We start from the raw sequence: 6,000 nt of genomic DNA, 5'->3' as shown, positions 1-6,000 counted from the left end.
TAATGTGTCTTTTAAAAAAATAGTTGTAGCTGTGAGAATTTTGGCATGCCATGACCAACTATATCCTCCCTGAAGATGTTCTCCTCCACTCTTTTGGTATTGATTTCTAATTTTGTTGTGTTATGGGCATAGTATTCTGGAATTTACTAAGGTTTCTTTTGTAGTCTAATACTTAGTCTACTTCTCCTATAAGTATTAAGAAATAAGGCATAATCTCTGTGTCAATTGTAAAATTACATACAAATTTATAGTTTAAACTTACCATTATTTATTGTTTAAGCCTTAGGACACCTGATTTTTCTTTCTGCTTGATCCATTAGTTTCCTCGAGGGTTTTGTTAAAATCTCCAGCTACATTTTTTGATTTATCTACTGTCTTGTACTATTGTCTATTGTTGCTTGATCTATTTTTAGATTGTATCATTAGGTGGCATATGTATTTATGATAAACATATATTCTTGTTCTATTATTCTACCAGTACACATTATTCATTTTTCCCTTATTCCTTTTCTTCCCTTTAGCTTTAAGTTCTATCTTGTCATGTATTAAAATTCCTATACTAGCTTGCTTTTGGTTCGTATTTCCTATTAGACTGTCATGCTTTTATTCTTTAACTTCTCTATATCACGTGTGTTTTGAGACAGCATATTGTTGAAGCTTTATAACACATTTATAATTAAATGTTATATATTTAAATATTCAAACATAAAATATAAACATCAAGAGCCCCTTTTTGTTATTTAACCCATTTATTCACTGTAATTACTGCTATATTAATTAAGTCTAACAGCTTCTGTAGTACTGCATTTTAAAATTTTCCCCTCTCTCATTATATTCCATCAGAATTTTCTTCTGATGGTTTAAAAGTTCTAGATCCTTTTTTTTTTCTTTTTTTTTGAGACGAAGTCTCTCTTGGCCACCCAGGCTAGAGTGCAGTGGTGTGATCTCAGCTCACTGCAACTTCCACCTCCCAGGTTCAAGTGATACTCCTGCGTCAGCCTCCCAAGTAGCTGGGACTATAGGCATGGACCACCACACCCAGCTAATTTTTGTATTTTTAGTAGAGATGGGGTTTCACCATGTTAGCCAGGCTGGTCTCGAACTCCTGACCTCAAGTGATCTGTCCACCTCGACCTCCCAAAGTGCTGGGATTATAGGCCACAAGGTGTAGAGTCTTTATGTATTTTTGTAGTATTTGTTTTAACCTAAGCCCATAATCATGCTTATTTGCCCTTAAACTTTGTCACTGTTTTGAGTAGGTAAACCATAGGCAAGCTTTTATAATCCTTTGGTCTCTCTCCCCTACGTCTCTTCCCTGCTTCACGTTGTACATGCTTTTTTTTCTTTCTTATAGTAAACTTTTTATCCACTGGCCATGCATTTGGAAGAGGATGGGGGCAATGAATGCCTGAGAATATGATGTTTAGTAAACCATTGGGTTCATAGTTCTTGGGCTTGGAGAAAATCTGGGCTAGAGATCTGGAATATATATAGCTGAAACTACTGCTCCACAGAAAGAGAAAAAGTGGAGAAAGAACACTAGCATTCACTAGAATTTAAGTGATAGGCAGAGAAAAAGAAGCCTGCAATGAAAACTATAGATAACTGAAGCAAATAGTCATAAAGGAAACCATGTTAAAAATTTGCATGCTATCCACGGCCCAGAACTTTTACACATATCACTGTTAAAACTAGACCTGATTCTGCTAACAATCTGGTTACTCAATTCCACTCTCAAAGGTCAGTAACCTGGCCTGTCAGGGCCAATCCAAAATGGTTACCTGGTCAGAAGTGTTTGTTGCAGTTAGAAAGCTTTTTGAGACCTAATTTAGTTAGAAAGGAAGTATGGTAGAGAAACGTCACATCCCTGAAACCCATTCTACTGCCTGAAACTTTACAAAGAAAGTGGTTCACTTGACTTAACCTTTGATATGGCTAATAAGATTCACCCATCATTTATACTTTAGTATGGGTTTGTTTAGTCAGTGTATGGTCCCAATATTTGAAACTAAACCATGGAGGCAAGAAATAAAGACAAAATTTTGACCATGCAAGTCTTTAAGAAAGGGCAAAATATGGTTTGAGGGTTATTTTATTTAAGGCAGAAACATGAAAGCATCACGTTATAAGTGCTACTTGATGGAAATATGCTATCCACTGAGTCACAGAAATGTTGATGAAGAAAGTGAGTTACAAAGAACATGAATTTGCCTGGATCTAGTCTTCAGACTTTATCTTTCATTTTATGCTACCTCCCTGATGGCAGTGAACAGCACAAGGTAGTACAATTTTAAGGTGTCTCAGTTATGCATTTTGTTTTTTTTAATTATTATACTTTAAGTTGTAGGGTACATGTGCAAAATGTGCAGGTTTGTTACATATGTATCCATGTGCCATGTTGGTGTGCTGCACCCATTAACTCGTCATTTAACATTAGGTATATCTCCTAATGCTGTCCCTCCCCCATCCCCCCACCCAACAACAGTCCCCGGAGTGTGATGTTCCCCTTCCTGTGTCCATGTGTTCTCATTGTTCAATTCCCAACTATGAGTGAAAACATGCAGTGTTTGCTTTTTGGCCTTGCAATAGTTTGCAGAGAATGATGGTTTCTGGTTTCATCCATGTCCCTACAAAGGACATGAACTCATCATTTTTTATGGCTGCATAGTATTCCATGGTGTATATGTGCCACATTTTCTTAATCCAGTCTATCGTTGTTGGACATTTGGGTTGGTTCCAACTCTGCTATTGTGAATAGTGCCGCAATAAACATACGTGTGCATGTGTCTTTATAGCAGCATGATTTATAGTCCTTTGGGTATATACCCAGTAATGGGATGGCTGGGTCAAATGGTATTTCTAGTTCAAGATCCCTGAGGAATCTCCACACTGACTTCCACAATGGTTGAACTAGTTTACAGTCCCACCAACAGTGTAAAAGTGTTCCTATTTCTCCACATCCTCTCCAGCACCTGTTGTTTCCTGACTTTTTAATGATGGCCATTCTAAGTGGTGTGAGATGGTATCTCATTGTGGTTTTGATTTGCATTTCTCTGATGGCCAGTGATGATGAGCATTTTTTCATGTGTTTTTTGGCTGCATAAATGTCTTCTTTTGAGAAGTGTCTGTTCATGTCCTTTGCCCACTTTTTGATGGGGTTGTTTTTTTCTTGTAAATTTGTTTGAGTTCATTGTAGATTCTGGATATTAGCCTTCTGTCAGATGAGTAGGTTGCAAAAATTTTCTCCCATTTTGTAGGTTGCCTGTTCACTCTGATAATAGTTTCTTTTGCTGTGCAGAAACTCTTTAGTTTAATTAGATCCCATTTGTCAATTTTGGCTTTTGTTGCCATTGCTTTTGGTGTTTTAGACATGAAGTCCTTGCCCATGTCTATGTCCTGAATGGTATTGCCTAGGTTTTCTTCCAGGGTTTTTATGGTTTTAGGTCTGACATGTAAGTCTTTAATCCATCTTGAATTAATTTTTGTATAAGGTGTAAGGAAGGGATCCAGTTTCAGCTTTCTACATATGACTAGCCAGCTTTCCCAGCACCATTTAATAGGGAATCCTTTTCCCATTGCTTGTTTTTGTCAGGTTTGTCAAAGATCAGATAGTTGTAGATATGTGGCATTATTTCTGAGGCCTCTGTTCTGTTCCATTGATCTATGTCTCTGTTGTGGTACCAGTACCATGCTGTTTTGGTTACTGTAGCCTTGTAGTATAGTTTGAAGTCAGATAGCCTGATGCCTCCAGCTTTGTTCTTTTGGCTTAGGATTGACTTGGCGATGAGGGCTCTTTTTTGGTTCCATATGAACTTTAAAGTAGTTTTTTCCAATTCTGTGAAGAAAGTCATTGGTAGCTTGATGGGGATGGCATTGAATCTATAAATGACCTTGGGCAGTATGGCCATTTTCACGATATTGATTCTTCCAACCCATGAGCATGGAATGTTCTTCCATTTGTTTGTATCCTCTTTTATTTCATTGAGCAGTGGTTTGTAGTTCTCCTTCAAGAGGTCCTTCACATCCCTTGTAAGTTGGATTCCTAGGTATTTTATTCTCTTTGAAGCAATTGTGAATGGGAGTTCACTCATGAATTCGCTGTTTGTCTGTGATTGGTGTACAAGAATGCTTGTGATTTTTGTACATTGATTTTGTATCCTGAGACTTTGCTGAAGTTGCTTATCAGCTTAAGGAGATTTTGGGCTGAGACCATGGGGTTTTCTAGATATACAATCATGTCATCTGCAAACAGGAACAATTTGACTTCCTCTTTTCCTAATTGAATACCCTTTATTTCCTTCTCCTGCCTGATTGCCCTGGCCACAACTTCCAGCACTTTGTTGAATAGGAGTGGTGAGAGAGGGCATCCCTGTCTTGTGCCAGTTTTCAAAGGGAATGCTTCCAGTTTTTGCCCATTCAGTATGATATTGGCTGTGGGTTTGTCATAGATAGCTCTTATTATTTTGAGATATGTCCCATCAATACCTAATTTATTGAGAGTTTTTAGCATGAAGGGCTGTTGAATTTTGTCAAAGGCCTTTTCTGCATCTATTGAGATAATCATGTGGTTTTTGTCTTTGGTTCTGTTTATATGCTGGATTACATTTATTGATTTGCATGTGTTGAACCAGGCTTGCATCCCAGGGATGAAGCCCACTTGATCATGGTGGATAAGCTTTTTGATGTGCTGCTGGATTCGGTTTGCCAGTATTTTATTGAGGATTTTTGCATCGATGTTCATCAGGGATATTGGTCTGAAATTCTTTTTGTTGTGTCTCTGCCAGGCTTTGGGATCAGGATGATGCTGGCCTCATAAAATGAGTTAGGGAGGATTCTCTCTTTTTCTATCAATTGGAATAGTTTCAGAAGGAATGGTACCAGTTCCTCCTTGTACCTCTGGTAGAATTCGGCTGTGAATCCATCAGGTCCTGGACTCTTTTTGGTTGGTAAGCTATTGATTATTGCCACAATTTCAGAGCCTGTTATTGGTCTATTCAGAGATTCAACTTCTTCCTGGTTTAGTCTTGGGAGGGTGTATTTGTCGAGGAATTTATCCATTTCTTCTAGATTTTCTAGTTTATTTGCATAGAGGTGTTTGTAGTATTCTCTGATGGTAGTTTGTATTTCTGTGGGATCGGTGGTGATATCCCCTTTATCATTTTTTATTGCGTCTATTTGATTCTTCTCTCTTTTCTTCTTTATTAGTCTTGCTAGTGGTCTATCAATTTTGTTGATCTTTTCAAAAAACCAGCTCCTGGATTCATTAATTTTTTGAAGGGTTTTTTGTGTCTCTATTTCCTTCAGTTCTGCTCTGATCTTAGTTATTTCTTGCCTTCTGCTAGCTTTTGAATGTGTTTGCTCTTGCTTTTCTAGTTTTTTTAATTGTGATATTAGGGTGTCAATTTTGTATCTTTCCTGCTTTCTCTTGTGGGCAGTCAGTGCTATAAATTTCGCTCTACACACTGCTTTGAATGTGTCCCAGAGATTCTGGTATGTTGTGTCTTTGTTCTCGTTGGTTTCAAAGAACATCTTTGTTTCTGCCTTCATTTCATTATGTACCCAGTAGTCATTCAGGAGCAGGTTGTTCAGTTTCCATGTAGTTGAGCGGTTTTGAGTGAGTTTCTTAATCCTGAGTTCTAGTTTGATTGCACTGTGGTCTGAGAAACAGTTTGTTATAATTTCTGTTCTTTTACATTTGCTGAGGAGAGCTTTACTTCCAACTATGTGGTCAATTTTGGAACAGGTGTGGTATGGTGCTGAAAAAAATGTATATTCTGTTGATTTGGGGTGGAGAGTTCTGTAGATGTCCATTAGGTCCACTTGGTGCAGAGCTGAGTTCAATTCCTGGGTATCCTTGTTAACTTTCTGTCTCCTTGATCTGTCTAATGTTGACAGTGGGGTGTTAAAATCTCCCATTATTATTGTGTGGGAGTTTAAGTCTCTTTGTAGGTCACTCAGGACTTGCTTTATGCATCTGGGTACTCCTGTGTTGGGTGCATA

The sequence above is a fragment of the Hylobates moloch genome, unplaced genomic scaffold (genome assembly GCF_009828535.3).
Source record: "Hylobates moloch isolate HMO894 unplaced genomic scaffold, HMol_V3 SCAFFOLD_12, whole genome shotgun sequence".
NCBI lineage: Eukaryota > Metazoa > Chordata > Mammalia > Primates > Hylobatidae > Hylobates > Hylobates moloch.
This window is presented reverse-complemented; position numbering follows the sequence as displayed.